We start from the raw sequence: 17,586 nt of genomic DNA, 5'->3' as shown, positions 1-17,586 counted from the left end.
CTTAACATGGGACTTTGCCACGCTGTAGGTGCAAATGTAATATGCCAACCACTGAGGCTGTTCCCAGCATTTGTCTGTACAGGTCCCATGTTAAAAGTTTCATTAGCATGCAGAAGCAATTATGGGGGAATTGAATTGATGGCACCTAACATTAGGATTTCCGAAAGTTAGAAGAATGGTCGAGGGTCTGGCAGTTAAAATTTAATACTTTGAAAACAAAAAAACCTTCTAAAATAACTTAAATCAATAGTGTTGAAGTGAAATCTCAAATATTTTTTTCTTTTTAAATATGCAAAATAGTGCTCAGTCGACGGGGCTAGTCCAGCAGGACTCTCTCGCAGTATAGCACTACTTTAAGAGGCCCAATAAAACATCATAGCACTCCAGCCTCCCTTTCCTGATGTTGTTACTGCTCTAATGTTCTCAATGTATTTTTTAGAAGGTTTTTTGTTTTCAAAGTAGTGGATATAATAAGAAAAACTGAACGGATTTAGATACCCTAGAGGATTTAACTAGTTAAAATTTAATGCCAAGAAGTGCAGAGTGATGCATTTGGGGTGTAGAAACCCAAAAGAGAGATACCGAATAGGAGGGGCGAGAATAGCAAGCTCGACTCAGGAGAGAGACCTTGGGGTGTTGCTGTCGGAGGATATGAAGGTGAAGAAACAATGTGACAAGGCGACGGCCGTGGCTAGAAGGATGCTAGGCTGCATAGAAAGGGGTATAACCAGCAGAAGAAAGGAGGTGTTGATGCCCCTCTACAAGTCGTTGGTGAGGCCCCACTTGGAATATTATGTTCAGTTCTGGAGGCCGTATCTTGCTAAAGATGTAAAAAGACTGGAAGTGGTGCAAAGAAAAGCTATAAAAATGATATGGGATTTGCGTTGCAAACCGTACGAGGAGAGACTTGCTGACCTGAACATGTATGCCTTGGAGGAAAGGAGAAACAGGGGTGACATGATACAGACGTTCAAGTATTTGAAAGGTATTAATCCGCATACGAACCTTTTCCCGAGATGGGAAGGTGGTAGAACTAGAGGACATGAATTGAGGTTGCAGGGGGGCAGACTCAGGACCAATGTCAGGAAATATTTTTTCACAGAGAGGGTAGTGGGTACGTGGAATGCCCTCCCGTGGCAGGTGGTGGAGATGAAAACGGTAATGGAATTCAAACATGCGTGGGATAAACACAAAGGAATCCTGTTTAGAAGGAATGGATCTATGGAATCTTAGCGGACATTGGGTGGCGACGCCGGTATTTGGAGAATAAAACCGGTGCAGGGTGGACTTCTATGGTCTGTGCCCTGAGAAAGGCAGGGACAAATCAAACTCGGATATACATATAAAGTATTACATACCATGTAAAATGAGTTTGTCTTGTTGGGCAGACTGGATGGACCATTCAGGTCTTTATCTGCCGTCATTTACTATGTTACTATGTTAAGGGTCCCTTTTATCAAGCTGCAGCAAAAGGGGGTGGGCGTTAGCGTGCGTTTTTGATCTGTGCCCGCAGTGGATAAAAGGTAGATCTTTTTTTTTTCAGGAAATTGCCATGCGGCAAGTGAAGCACTTGCCGCGTGGCCATTTCAGTGGGGAGCCCTTACCGCCATCCATTGAGGTGGCGATAAGGGCTCCTACGCTAACTCAACGGTAACTCGGTAGTGCGCAGCATTGCCTGATTACCGCCGGGTACACACCGGTGCTACAAAAATAAAAATATGTGTGTAGTGCCAGATATGACAGCGCACTGGGGGTGAGAACTACTGCCGGGCTGCTGCGGTAGCCCAGCGGTACTTTCTTTTTGGCGAGCAAGGGGCCCTGAGTGTTCTAATGGAAGCAAGGTGCCAAAATGGGCAGAAACAACAGATCTATAGGAAAACACACATACACGTCCATTTATAGAATAGTGCCTAAGTGCTTCCGCACAGATCTGCAAAGGGGGTGTAATGTTGGGTGGGATGTGGGCGGGTCAGGGGCGTTCCCTTAAGATGTGCGCCGTATTATAGAACAGTACAGATTCCTACCCAACTTGCGTGTTGGGATTTACACCTAGTTTTAGAAGAGCAAACTTGCCACACGGCCATTTCATTTTTGCCTATTTTTAGCCAGTGCTGTAAAAGGGGCCCTAGTGCACGGCAAAAACAGCCATCGCCACTAGTGCAGGGTGTCTTTTACTGCAGTTTAGTAAAAGGCCCCTTTGAAATTTAGGTACACAAGTTATATAATAATAAGGCACTAGAGTTTGAGCCCGTAAAAACGGGCTATTATAGGAAGGGGGGGTTGAAAGGCCCGCCCCCACCGCCGAGTTCGCCGCTGCCCCTCCCCCTCCGAGTTCGCGCCCCCCCCCCACCGAGCCGTCACCACCCACCTTCCACCCGGCCGGGCCCTCGCTCCGCTATTGAAACAGCGAGGGTCCGGGAACGCAGCACTGAGCTCTGCTGAGCTGCCGACGTCGGCCTTCGTTCTTCTTCTCTGCCTGTCCCGCCCTCGTGTGATGTAACGTCGTCGAGGGCGGGACAGAGGCAGAGAAGAAGAAGGAAGGGCGATGTCGGCAGCTCAGCAGAGCTCAGTGCTGCGTTCCCGGACCCTCGCTGTTTCAATAGTGGAGCGAGGGCCCGACCGGGTAGAAGGTGGGTGGCGGTGGCGACTCGGGTGGGGGGAGCGTTAGACGGCGGTTTCCCTCCCTCAGCAATGCGCAGTACAGACCCTCTGTGTTGCGCCCCCCCGTCATCACGTATTGACATGGGGGCGGGGCAGAGAAGGTCTCTACTGCGCATTTGCGAGTGAGTACGGTCACTTGCCGTTTATATGTTTGATAGGACAGACCTAGGCATTAACTGCTAATTATTGCCAATTACGTGCTTGTTAACTCTAATAATTGATAATGCTTAATTGATTAATTAGTTTACGTACAGATCTGGGATCCGTGCCCAAATGTGGATGACCTATACAGAATCCAGGGGTAAGTACTTAATATGGTTTAGTAAAAGGCAGTGGCATACCAGAGGGGGGTGGTGGGGGCGGTCTGCCCCAGGTGCACGCCGCTGGGGGGGGGTGCCGTGGCGCGCGCCTGTCGCCCTGTCTCAGAGTTCGCATGTGTTCACTGCTCCCTCTGCCCCTGTTCCGGGAGCAGTGAACACATGCGAACTCGGAGCCGACAGGGCAACAGGGTGACAGGCGCGTGCTGCGGCACCCCCCCCCCCAGCGGCATGCACCCGGGAGGGGTGTCATTTCGCTGGGGAAGGGGGGCGCCGCGCTGCACCCGGGGGGGGGGGGGGCGCATCGGCGATCTGCCCCGGGTGTCAGCCAGCATCGGAACGCCACTGGTAAAAGGGACTTTGCTTTTGATAGCTTTTGGGCTTGCAGGCAGCATATATGGAATACGATATCAATTGTCCTGTGCTAAAGAAAGAGCTTTGACAGTGCTGCGCTCTCATTCACCAACGCAGTAGCCCAAGCAGATTCAACTGCTATTGAAGATATTCCTCAAAATGACCATGTGTCAGGACATTGTGGCAGTGGCGTACCAAGGGGGGGGGGGCGGTGGGGGCGGTCCGCCCTGGGTGCACGCCGCTGGGGGGGGGTGCCGCGCGCCTGTTGGCTCTTCGTTTTCATGCTTCCTTTGCCCCGGAACAGGTTACTTCCTGTTTCCGGGGCAGAGGGAGCATGAAAACGAAGAGCCAGCAGGTGCGCGGCACCCCCCCCCCAGCGGCGTGCACCCGGGGGGGGGGTTCTTTCACCGGGGAATTGGGGGTTCTTTCGCCACGGGGGGGGGGGGCGTTGCGCTGTTCCGGGGGGGTTCTTTCGCCGGGGGGGGGGGGTGTCGCGCTAGTCCGGGGGGCGGGACGCATCGGCGATCCGTCCCGGGTGTCAGCCCCCCTAGGAACGCCACTGCATTGTTGTCCTTTTACTAAGCTGCAGGAAAAAGGGCCCTGCATTAGCAGGCAGGAGCTGCATTATTTATTTATTTAACACATTTATACCCCACATTTTCCCACAAGACTGTAGGGAAAACTACAGTGCATTAAAATACAATTAGACAGTGTAATAGTAAAATAGTAAATGTTTACGTATCGTATAGACAACAAAGATATTAAGAGTGAGTAGAGAGGTGTGGTAGCCGTGTTAGTCCACTCTTAAAGGTTATCAATAGAAATCAAACAAAGTAAAACATGGAAAAGAAAATAAGATGATACATTTTTTATTGGACATAACTTAATACATTTCTTGATTAGCTTTCGAAGGTTGCCCTTCTTCCTCAGATCGGAAATAAGCAAATGTGCTAGCTGACAGTGTATATAAGTGAAAACATTCAAGCATTACTATGACAGTAAAATAGATACCATTGGCGATTCTACATGGAATGTTGCTACTATTGGAGATTCTACATGGAATGTTGCTACTATTGGAGATTCTACAAGCACTATTGGAGATTCCACTAGCAACATTCCATGTAGAAGGCTGCGCAGGCTTCTGTTTCTGTGAGTCTGACGTCCTGCACGTACGTGCAGGACGTCAGACTCACAGAAGCAGAAGCCTGCGCGGCCACATTGGTGATCCGCAAGGGCCGACTTCTACATGGAATGTTGCTAGTGGAATAGCAACATTCCATGTAGAATCTATAGAAATCAAACAAAATAAAACATGGAAAAGAAAATAAGATGATACCTTTTTTTATTGGACATAACTTAATACATTTCTTGATTAGCTTTCAAAGGTTGCCCTTCTTCGTCAGATCGGAAATAAGCAAATGTGCTAGCTGACAGTGTATATAAGTAAAAACATTCAAGCATTACTATGACAGTAAAATAGATACCATTGGAGATTCTACATGGAATGTTGCTACTATTGGAGATTCTACATGGAATGTTGCTATTCCACTAGCAACATTCCATGTAGAAGGCTGCGCAGGCTTCTGTTTCTGTGAGTCTGACGTCCTGCACGTACGTGCAGGACGTCAGACTCACAGAAGCAGAAGCCTGCGCGGCCACATTGGTGATCTGCAAGGGCCGACTTCTACATGGAATGTTGCTAGTCGAATAGCAACATTCCATGTAGAATCTATAGAAATCAAACAAAATAAAACATGGAAAAGAAAATAAGATGATACCTTTTTTATTGGACATAACTTAATACATTTCTTGATTAGCTTTCGAAGGTTGCCCTTCTTCCTCAGATCAGAAATAAGCAAATGTGCTAGCTGACAGTGTATATAAGTGAAAACATTCAAGCATTACTATGACAGTCTGACAGGGTGGGAGGATGGGGGTGGGTAGGAGGTATGCATGGGGACATCAAAGCCAATAGAAATCAAACAAAATTAAAACATGGAAAAGAAAATAAGAGGATACCTTTTTTATTGGACATAACTTAATACATTTCTTGATTAGCTTTCGAAGGTTGCCCTTCTTCCTCAGATCGGAAATAAGCAAATATGCTAGCTGACAGTGTATATAAGTGAAAACATTCAAGCATTACTATGACAGTAAAATAGATACTATTGGAGATTCTACATGGAATGTTGCTACTATTGCAGATTCTACATGGAATGTTGCTATTCCACTAGCAACATTCCATGTAGAAGGCTGCGCAGGCTTCTGTTTCTGTGAGTCTGACGTCCTGCACGTACGTGCAGGACGTCAGACTCACAGAAGCAGAAGCCTGCGCGGCCACATTGGTGATCTGCAAGGGCCGACTTCTACATGGAATGTTGCTAGTGGAATAGCAACATTCCATGTAGAATCTATAGAAATCAAACAAAATAAAACATGGAAAAGAAAATAAGATGATACCTTTTTTTATTGGACATAACTTAATACATTTCTTGATTAGCTTTCGAAGGTTGCCCTTCTTCCTCAGATCGGAAATAAGCAAATGTGCTAGCTGACAGTGTATATAAGTGAAAACATTCAATCATTACTATGACAGTAAAATAGATACCATTGGAGATTCTACATGGAATGTTGCTATTCCATTACCAACATTCCATGTAGAAGGCTGCGCAGGCTTCTGTTTCTGTGAGTCTGACGTCCTGCACGTCAGACTCACAGAAGCAGAAGCCTGCGCAGCCACATTGGTGATCCGCAAGGGCCGACTTCTACATGGAATGTTGCTAGTGGAATAGCAACATTCCATGTAGAATCTATAGAAATCAAACAAAATAAAACATGGAAAAGAAAATAAGATGATACCTTTTTTATTTATTTTTAACACATTTATATCCCACATTTTCCCAGTAGTAGTAGGCTCAATGTGGCTTACACAAGACTGTAGGGAAAACTACAGTGCATTAAAATACAATTAGACAGTGTAATAGTAAAATAGTAAATGTTTACGTATCGTATAGACAGCAAAGATATTAAGAGTGAGTAGAGAGGTGTGGTAGCCGTGTTAGTCCACTCTTAAAGGTTATCAATAGAAATCAAACAAAGTAAAACATGGAAAAGAAAATAAGATGATACCTTTTTTATTGGACATAACTTAATACATTTCTTGATTAGCTTTCGAAGGTCGCCCTTCTTCGTCAGATCGGAAATAAGCAAATGTGCTAGCTGACAGTGTATATAAGTGAAAACATTCAAGCATTACTATGACAGTAAAATAGATACCATTGGCGATTCTACATGGAATGTTGCTACTATTGGAGATTCTACATGGAATGTTGCTACTATTGGAGATTCTACATGGAATGTTGCTATTCCACTAGCAACATTCCATGTAGAAGGCTGCGCAGGCTTCTGTTTCTGTCAGTCTGACGTCCTGCACGTACGTGCAGGACGTCAGACTCACAGAAGCAGAAGCCTGCGCGGCCACATTGGTGATCCGCAAGGGCCGACTTCTACATGGAATGTTGCTAGTGGAATAGCAACATTCCATGTAGAATCTATAGAAATCAAACAAAATAAAACATGGAAAAGAAAATAAGATGATACCTTTTTTTATTGGACATAACTTAATACATTTCTTGATTAGCTTTCAAAGGTTGCCCTTCTTCGTCAGATCGGAAATAAGCAAATGTGCTAGCTGACAGTGTATATAAGTGAAAACATTCAAGCATTACTATGACAGTCTGACAGGGTGGGAGGATGGGGGTGGGTAGGAGGTATGCATGGGGACATCAAAGCCAATAGAAATCAAACAAAATTAAAACATGAAAAAGAAAATAAGATGATACCTTTTTTATTGGACATAACTTAATACATTTCTTGATTAGCTTTCGAAGGTTGCCCTTCTTCCTCAGATGGGAAATAAGCAAATGTGCTAGCTGACAGTGTATATAAGTGAAAACATTCAAGCATTACTATGACAGTAAAATAGATACCATTGGAGATTCTACATGGAATGTTGCTACTATTGGAGATTCTACATGGAATGTTGCCATTCCACTAGCAACATTCCATGTAGAAGGCTGCGCAGGCTTCTGTTTCTGTGAGTCTGACGTCCTGCACGTACGTGCAGGACGTCAGACTGACAGAAACAGAAGCCTGCGCAGCCTTCTACATGGAATGTTGCTAGTGGAATAGCAACATTCCATGTAGAATCTCCAATAGTAGCAACATTCCATGTAGAATCTCCAATAGTAGCAACATTCCATGTAGAATCGCCAATGGTATCTATTTTACTGTCATAGTAATGCTTGAATGTTTTCACTTATATACACTGTCAGCTAGCACATTTGCTTATTTCCGATCTGACGAAGAAGGGCGACCTTCGAAAGCTAATCAAGAAATGTATTAAGTTATGTCCAATAAAAAAGGTATCATCTTATTTTCTTTTCCATGTTTTACTTTGTTTGATTTCTATTGATAACCTTTAAGAGTGGACTAACACGGCTACCACACCTCTCTACTCACTCTTAATATCTTTGCTGTCTATACGATACGTAAACATTTACTATTTTACTATTACACTGTCTAATTGTATTTTAATGCACTGTAGTTTTCCCTACAGTCTTGTGTAAGCCACATTGAGCCTACTACTACTGGGAAAATGTGGGATATAAATGTGTTAAAAATAAATAAAAAAGGTATCATCTTATTTTCTTTTCCATGTTTTATTTTGTTTGATTTCTATAGATTCTACATGGAATGTTGCTATTCCACTAGCAACATTCCATGTAGAAGTCGGCCCTTGCGGATCACCAATGTGGCTGCGCAGGCTTCTGCTTCTGTGAGTCTGACGTGCAGGACGTCAGACTCACAGAAACAGAAGCCTGCGCAGCCTTCTACATGGAATGTTGGTAATGGAATAGCAACATTCCATGTAGAATCTCCAATGGTATCTATTTTACTGTCATAGTAATGATTGAATGTTTTCACTTATATACACTGTCAGCTAGCACATTTGCTTATTTCCGATCTGAGGAAGAAGGGCAACCTTCGAAAGCTAATCAAGAAATGTATTAAGTTATGTCCAATAAAAAAAGGTATCATCTTATTTTCTTTTCCATGTTATATTTTGTTTGATTTCTATAGATTCTACATGGAATGTTGCTATTCCACTAGCAACATTCCATGTAGAAGTCGGCCCTTGCAGATCACCAATGCAGGACGTCAGACTCACAGAAGCAGAAGCCTGCGCGGCCACATTGGTGATCCGCAAGGGCCGACTTCTACATGGAATGTTGCTAGTGGAATAGCAACATTCCATGTAGAATCTATAGAAATCAAACAAAATATAACATGGAAAAGAAAATAAGATGATACCTTTTTTTATTGGACATAACTTAATACATTTCTTGATTAGCTTTCGAAGGTTGCCCTTCTTCGTCAGATCGGAAATAAGCAAATGTGTTAGTAGATAGTAGATATAAGAGAAACATCAAAGCATTACTTTGACGAAGAAGGGCAACCTTCGAAAGCTAATCAAGAAATGTATTATGTCCAATAAAAAAGGTATCATCTTATTTTCTTTTCCATGTTTTATTTTGTTTGATTTCTATTGATAACCTTTAAGAGTGAGTAAGAAAGATAGGGTCCGTGGATTTTGCTGTAATAAAAGAAGAGGTAAATTAGGTTGAGTCAGGAAAGTAGGGCTTCTTGAACAAGGTGGTCCTCAGTAATTTCCTGAAATTTAGATGGTTCTGAGTTGATTTTACGGTATAGCAAAGAGAGGGATCAAAGTACAAACAAAAAGTCCGAACAGCAAAACAAAAAGTACCAGAAGCCTTCAAAAAAGAGGAATAAGAATTTTAATCGAATATATTGATGAAACAATCCTAGAATGGACCCGACACGGTCCATGTTTCGGTGCACAGCGCCTGTGTCAGGGGTCCCGAAATGTAGCAGAAAAACGTATGACTGTGGGCTGGAAGCAAAATGCACCACCACGTTATCCTTCGTACAATGTCAAACGGAGAGATACTCTCACGAAACAACTGCAGTATCTCCGTTTGACATTGTTAGAAGGATAATGCGGTGGTGCAGCATTTTGCTTCCAGCCCACAGCCGTACGTTTTTCTTTTTTATTTATTTATTAGTATTTTTAATAATTCACAAAACAATGTGACTATGCAATTCACATTCAATTCAATAAAAAGAAAAACATTTAGCTCAAAAATATAAGGAAACAATAAGAACAATTTTTTCGTCCATACCTAAAGAGAAATTGATTCCAAGAAAGGAAATAAAAAAAAAATTATAACAGGAATATTGAGCTATTTCACAATTACTACTACTACTACTACTTAACATTTCTATAGCGCTACTAGGGTTACGCAGCGCTGTACAATGTAACATGGAGGGACAGTCCCTGCTCAAAGAGCTTACAATCTAAAAAGACAATGTACAGTTAATCTGATAGGTCAGACAGATTGGGGCAACCTATATGTTCGAAAGGTTAGGTTCCGAACGCAGCATTGAAGAGGTGAGCTTTAAGCAAGGATTTGAAGATGGGTAGGGAGGGGGCTTGGCGTAGGGATTCAGGAAGACTGTTCCAGGCATAGGGTGAGGCAAGGCAAAATGAGCGGAGCCTGGAGTTGGCAATGGTGGAGAAGGGTACTGAGAGGAGGGATTTGTCATGTGAGCGGAGGTTACGGGCAGGAACGTAGGGGGAGATGAGGGTAGAGAGGTATTGAGGAGCAGCAGACCAGGTGCACTTGTAAGTAAGGAGGAGAAGCTTGAATTGGACGCGGTATCTGATCGGAAGCCAGTGAAGTGACTTGAGGAGAGGGGTGATATGAGTATATCGGTTCTGGCAGAATATAAGACGTGCAGCAGAGTTCTGAATGGATTGAAGGGGGGATAGATGGCTGAGTGGGAGGCCAGTGAGGAGCAAGTTGCAGTAGTCGAGGCGAGAGGTAATGAGAACGTGGACGATTGCTACCTCTGTGTTCAGATTCCAGCCTGCTATGTAGGAGGGCATACAACATTCACTTCAACTCTAGCATCTAAGAAATCTTTAAGCTGTTTAGGGTCCACAAATTGAAATTGTTTACCCTCAAGCATTACATTACATATACAAGGAAAACGTAGTACAAAATTTGCACTCATGGCCTCGACTCTGGGGCGCAGTTCCAAAGCCATACGTTTTTCTGCTACATTTCGGGACCCCTGACGCAGGCGCTGTGCGCCGAAACACGGACCGTGTCGGGTCCATTCTAGGATTGTTTCATCTATATATTCGATTAAAATTCTTATCCCTCTTTTTTGAAGGCTCCTGGTACTTTTCGTCTTGCTGTTCTGAGTTGATTTTAAGGATTTAGGTAGTGCATTCCAGAGCTGTGTTCCTATGAAGGAGAAGCTGGATGTATTTAAGACCGTTGCAGACTGGATAATGTAAGTTTAAGTAAGAACGGGAAAGGCTGGAACTGTTTCTGCGTGCCAAGCCCTTTCTACTGCAGCAGGTAAAAAGCCCCTGAAAAAATGGTTATGCAGTAAGAATACTCTCAGCGCGTGGCCATATGGTGGGGGGGGGGGGGGGAGCACTTACCACCACCCATTGAGGTGGCAGTAAAGGCTCCTGCAGTAACTGGGCAGCGTGCAGCGATGCTCAATCACCACCAGGTAAGCACCACGCTATAAAATAAAACATTTTTCCCGGCACGCCATAAATGGTGCGTACTGAAAGCGGAACTGCGTCCGATGGTTGCGTTGGGCCGGCAGTAGTCCCGGGTTAGCGTGATTTACTTAATGTCATTTAACCATCACTAATTTTCCCCATCTTTGATACACTGCAGTTAGGGACCCTTTTCCAAAGGTGCGCCAAAAACTGCCCTGTGAAATATGTTGGCATAGTTTGCAACTGGATAAATTACAGGGACGTGTGCCTGTAATTTATCCAGTTGCAAACTATGCCAAAATATTTCACAGGACCCCACAGTTACCCACAAAGGAAAGATATTCAACATAAAGGGATCTTTCACTTGCTCATCTTCCAATGTGGTATATATCATTCAGTGTAAAAAATGTAAGGAAGGATGCTATATTGGAGAAACAGGCCAGATGCTTAAGACAAGATTCAATTTACATAGACATCACATGAACAATACAGCCAGTAGGGCCCCCACCCCGGTGGGACAGCACTTCACAGAACCAGCACACTGTACCAGTGATTTCACAGTGAGAATACTGAAAGGTAACTTTAAAACCACACAGGAACGTAAGACCTTTGAAGTCAGAATGATTGAATATTTTAACACCCAACAGAAAGGACTTAACAAGGACCTGGGGTTCCTAGCCCATTATAAACCATAAAGCTGTATGTCTCTGTTGATCACCCTCCCCTCACCTATCCACACCCATCCTGTTAGAATATCAATGATATGCTTTGATGTCCCCATGCATACCTCCTACCCACCCCCATCCTCTCACCCTGTCAGACTATCATAGTAATGCTTGAATGTTTTCACTTATATACACTGTCAGCTAGCACATTTCCTTATTTCCGATCTGAGGAAGAAGGGCAACCTTCGAAAGCTAATCAAGAAATGTATTAAGTTATGTCCAATAAAAAAGATATCATCTTATTTTCTTTTCCATGTTTTATTTTGTTTGATTTCTATAGATTCTACATGGAATGTTGCTATTCCACTAGCTTGTATACACAAACCAGGACTCTTAGCCACCAACTTCAAGAAAGTGCTAGCAAAACAGTTCACACCAGTATAATGTGGCAGATCTATAATTCATATGTATAGAGTACCCTCAGATATAAACCACTGTAACTGCAGTCAATAATGCTGCTAAAAAGTGGCATAGCACTTCTTTCATTGGGTAACTCTGAGAATTTTTTGGGGAGAGCAACATATGCTCATTTTTTTATGCATCCCAAACACCACAGTGCTATAAAATCACTTGTAACTTTTAAAATAGTATATACTAGGTGAAAACTGTGCACTTATCTTTTGAGTTCTTGCCTCCCAGGCAGAACTATCTTGCCTTGTTAAAACATTTATCAGTTGCCTTTCCCTGGAACTGCCTGGGCAAGATAGTTCTGCCTGGGAGGCAAGAACTCAAAAGATAAGTGCACAGTTTTCACCTAGTATATACTATTTTAAAAGTTACAAGTGATTTTATAGCACTGTGGTGTTTGGGATGCATAAAAAAATGAGCATATGTTGCTCTCCCCAAAAAATTGTCAGAGTTACCCAATGAAAGAAGTGCTATGCCACTTTTTAGCAGCATTATTGACTGCAGTTACAGTGGTTTATATCTGAGGGTACTCTATACATATGAATTATAGATCTGCCACATTATACTGGTGTGAACTGTTTTGCTAGCACTTTCTTGAAGTTGGTGGCTAAGAGTCCTGGTTTGTGTATACAAGTGGTTGAATGTTACCAGAGACATTGATATTGTAAATACGCTATTCCACTAGCAACATTCCATGTAGAAGTCAGCCCTTGTAGATCACCAATGTGGCCGCGCAGGCTTCTGCTTCTGTGAGTCTGACGTCCTGCACGTACGTGCAGGACGTCAGACTCACAGAAACAGAAGCCTGCGCAGCCTTCTACATGGAATGTTGCTAGTGGAATAGCAACATTCCATGTAGAATCTCCAATAGTAGCAACATTCCATGTAGAATCTCCAATAGTGTCTATTTTACTGTCATAGTAATGCTTGAATGTTTTCACTTATATACACTGTCATCTACCAACATTTGCTTATTTCCGATCTGACGAAGAAGGGCAACCTTCGAAAGCTAATCAAGAAATGTATTAAGTTATGTCCAATAAAAAAGGTATCATCTTATTTTCTTTTCCATGTTTTATTTTGTTTGATTTCTATTGATAACCTTAAGAGTGGACTAACATGGCTACCACACTCCTCTACTCTATAAAACACTGAAATGCTGTTCAGATGGTTTAAGGAAGATCGTTTAGTTTGATGTGGAAAAATGTAATTTATCATTGCAAACTCTTTCCATTTGTTACTGATACTAAACTGCATTAATTCACAATGCTATCTAGTGCCCAGGGTGATACTTGGCTTATTATCACTTTTGCAACCTTCAGCTAAATACAGCTGAACAATTAAGAAACATTTAGGAGTAGAAAATCAAAGAAGTCACTTGTGGAAGATATTGGAAACAATGATCCTGCAGCAAGTGTACACAGTTTAATTAAGCACGCTGATTAAATCAATATAATTCAACAGTTTAATGTTAAAATCATCTTAATCTCATTAAGTGTAATTCAGGGCTCAATAATTGATTAATAATGCATAGTCATTTATGAATTATTGACTTCAAGTTATTATAATTATACCAACTATGTGCATACTGGTTGATGTTACATGTTAATTACAAAGACCGATTCTTATCTTTGAATAAGTTTTCAATGCTTAAGGTGATGTAGCACCTAATGAAGCAAACATTAGATTATATCAGATGGCTGGAAACACAGAGCATTCTTCCTTCCTTCCTTTCTTTGTTTTTTTTTTGCCGAAAGAATAGTCTCAATAATTCCTGGGATAATATTTCATGGAAACACTTTTATCCCCCGCCCCTAGATGTGGGTGATCTAAGAACAATCCAGTCGATATTCAGCCAGCGACGGTGAGCATTTTGCTGCCCGCTGCCAGTATTATACCCAAACATTTAATACCGGGCCCTATCCATGCTTCAGCTTTGAATATCTGGGATTTTTTTTTTAGCTAGCGAACAAATCCCTCCTCTCAGTACCCTTCTCCACCCCGCCAACTCCAGGCTTCGCCCTTTCTGCCTCGCCTCACCCCATGCTTGGAATAAACTCCCTGAGCCCATACGCCAGGCCCCCTCCCTACCCATCTTCAAATCCTTGCTCAAAGCCCACCTCTTCAATGTCGCCTTCGGCACCTAACCACTACACCTCTATTCAGGAAATCTTGACTGCCCCAACTTGACATTTCGTCCTTTAGATTGTAAGCTCCTTCGAGCAGGGACTGTCCTTCTTTGTTAAACTGTACAGCACAGCGTAACCCTAGTAGCGCTCTAGAAATGTTAAGTAGTAGTAGTAGTAGTAGTAGTTATGTCAATATTCAGCCCCTCACCGCATAAGCCAAACCGCTTAAAGGTAGGACTGCTATTTAAGCGACCTGATTTAAGTGGTTTACTTAGCAGAGAAGGACAGAATATTGGCATTTAACCCAACTCCAATCTGGAATGGGCACAAGTTTGCTGCTTTGAATTTGGCACTAACCGGTTATTTTCAGTGGAGATAACCGGTTAACTACCACTTAAGCCAAACCACTTAAAGGTAGGACTGCTATTTAAGTAACCCAATTTAAGCGGTTTACTTATGCGGAGAAGGACAGAATATCAGAAAAGTTGTGAAAACAACCTACGGCCATATCCTTCAGGAAATCACTAAAAAACCAACCTGTTCAAAAAGGCATACCCTACTGACCCAACATAAGTGCCTATACTCTGCAACACAGCAAAACCAAAGCTCGTAATGGACACTACATAACCTCTCCTCTCTTCGATGCCCATTGTGCCTGAACCTTAATTGACCACAACATCACCATGTATTTGTTTCTCTACCGGACTTGGTGAACGCCTTTACGGTACTATCCAGCTTATTTTCGAAAGAGAAAGACGCCCATATTTCGACCCAAATCGGTATAATCGAAAGCCGATTTTGGTCGTCTTCAACTGCACTCCGTCGCAGGAACAAACAAAGTTGACGGGGGCATGTCAGAGGCATGGAGAAGGTGGGACCGGGGTGTGGTTATCGGCCGAGGAGAGATGGGCGTCTTTAGCTGATAATTGAAACAAGAAGGGCGTTTTGGACAAGAATTTGGTCCGCTTTATTTGGACCCTTTTTTTCAGGTCTAAGTCCCAAAAAAGTGCCCCAACTGACCAGATGACCACCGGAGGGAATCGGGGATCACCTCCCCTGACTCCCCCAGTGGTCACTAACCCACTCCCAACAAAAAAATCCCACTTTAAAAACATTTTGTCCAGCCTCTATGCCAGCCTCAAATGCCGTACCCACCTCCATGACAGCAGAATGTGTTCTATCCTGTGACAGCCTTTCCCTGGTTCTGATGTGGTTCTCAGGTGAGTGTGACACCTTTTCTGTTATGCGCACTGCAGAGTCACATCACCAGTGCATTGTGGTGGGTGTAGGGTATTGGGCTCCGTGATTCCACTAGCTTGTGTTAAATGCTCACGATGTTGGTAGTTGGTAGGCTCTACTCCCATGGTGCTTTTCCCCCTGCTTACTGGGTCAGAGTGTGCCCTGTTTTGTTTCCGGTAGTCCATGAGTTAGTGGCCATTTTTGTAACACAGTTTTAGATCCCTTTCATGTATTAGCCACGTTACAGAACTTAGTTCTTCCCTTGAATGTTGCTGAAAGAGGGCATTGTACAGCATTCTGCCAGCTACTACTACTACTACTATTTAGCATTTCTATAGCGCTACAAGGCATACGCAGCGCTGCACAAACATAGAAGAAAGACAGTCCCTGCTCAAAGAGCTTACAATCTAATAGACAAAAAATAAATAAAGTAAGCAAATCAAATCAATTAATGTGAACGGGAAGGAAGAGAGGAGGGTAGATGGAGGCGAGTGGTTACAAGTGGTTACGAGTCAAAAGCAGTGTTAAAGAGGTGGGCTTTCAGTCTAGATTTAAAGGTGGCCAGCTCTGACCTACTGCCAGGGGTGTGCTAGTAAATTTTTAACAACAGGCTCTTTCTCCGGACGTAGCCAGCTCTGCAGTTGGAAGGGCCAGGGGTGGCCGGGGGGGGGGGGGGGGGTGGGGGGAGCAACACTTGCCTCTCTCTCCTCCCTCCCTTCGTGCAGGCACGCTAGGCATACCTTTGCTGACAGCCAATAAATGGACTGCCACCACTCCCAACGTCTTGCTCTGAGCAGTATGCTGGAACTTCTCTCACAAATGCTTGAGAAGTCCCAGCCTGCTGCCCAGAGCTGGAAACAAGGAGCGGGGAGCAGCAGTAGTCTATTTACTTGGCTGGCAGGGCTCAGCATCCCCACCAGCAAAGTAAAAGATAATTCAGCAGGGGATCCAAGCCCACATTTTGGGAGCCAGTTGTTAAAGTAGCCATGGAGGGCTCTACTTTAACAACCGGCTCCCAAAATTCTTAAAAACTTAACAACCGGCTCTTGCGAGCCTGTAAGAGCCTGCTCCAGCACACCACTGCCTACTGCTAATATCAGTACCAGGAAGACTCTTTGCCAGTGGGGCACAACCTCTGATCTGCAGTTAACTGTGAGTAAACGTGCTTATTCAAATAAAGGACTTTTTCAAAGAGATTAGTTTTCAGGTGTCAACTGGTGTGCCAAGGTTATACAGCAGCAACAAGTCCTAGAGGCCTGCGTGTATGCAGGTCCCTGGAGCATTTTTTTCGAAAATACGGTCTGTCCCACCCCTTCACGTACCCGTTCTCGGACATAGACGCCCATGAAAATGGGCGTTCGCGTTCGATTATGCCCCTCTATGGAAGCCACATTCAGCCTGCAAATATGCGGAGTGGAGGAGTGGCCTAGTGGTTAGGGTGGTGGACTCTGGTCCTGGGGAACTGAGGAACTGATGTCAATTCCCACTTCAGGCACAGGCAGCTCCTTGTGACTCTGGGCAAGTCACTTAACCCTCCATTGCCCCAGGTACAAATAAGTACCTGTATATAATATGTATATAATATGTAAGCCACATTGAGCCTGCAAATATGCGGAGTGGAGGAGTGGCCTAGTGAACTGAGTTCAATTCCCACTTCAGGCACAGGCAGCTCCTTGTGACTGATAGCACAGGGTACAAATGTAACAAAAAAACATAGGTGGGGAAATGTGGGATACAAATAAATAAATAATTTAGGTGTCTGGATTTACACCAAGATTTACTTGGCGTAACTGCTGATGACTAAATTTAATCATGCGGAGCAGCACTCGGAGTATTCTATATTCTGCGTGGAAATTTAGTACGCTTAAATTAAGACATACTTTATAGAATACACTTAGGCAAATTTCAGCACCAATTTTTTAGGCTTGATGTATAGAATTTAGTCCTAAATGCTGAAAGCCCAAAGGTATGGAATGGGTTTTGGCATTTAGCGCATGCTAATTAAGAAAAGAATAGCCATACTGGGTCAGACCAGTGGTCCATCTACCCAGTATCCTGCTTCCAACAGTGGCCAATCCAGGTCACAA

At 43.5% G+C, this 17,586-nt stretch overlaps 1 protein-coding gene across 1 annotated transcript in view; it reads left to right on the top strand.

Annotated features, from left to right (window-relative positions):
* The window catches only part of AGBL1 (ATP/GTP binding protein like 1), a 1,046,841-nt gene that overhangs the window by 472,555 nt on the left and 556,700 nt on the right, over positions 1-17,586 (top strand). The gene's annotated exons all lie outside the window — the stretch shown is intronic.

Source organism: Microcaecilia unicolor, chromosome 1 (assembly GCF_901765095.1).
Source record: "Microcaecilia unicolor chromosome 1, aMicUni1.1, whole genome shotgun sequence".
Classification (NCBI taxonomy): Eukaryota; Metazoa; Chordata; class Amphibia; order Gymnophiona; family Siphonopidae; genus Microcaecilia; species Microcaecilia unicolor.
This window is presented reverse-complemented; position numbering and strand designations above follow the sequence as displayed.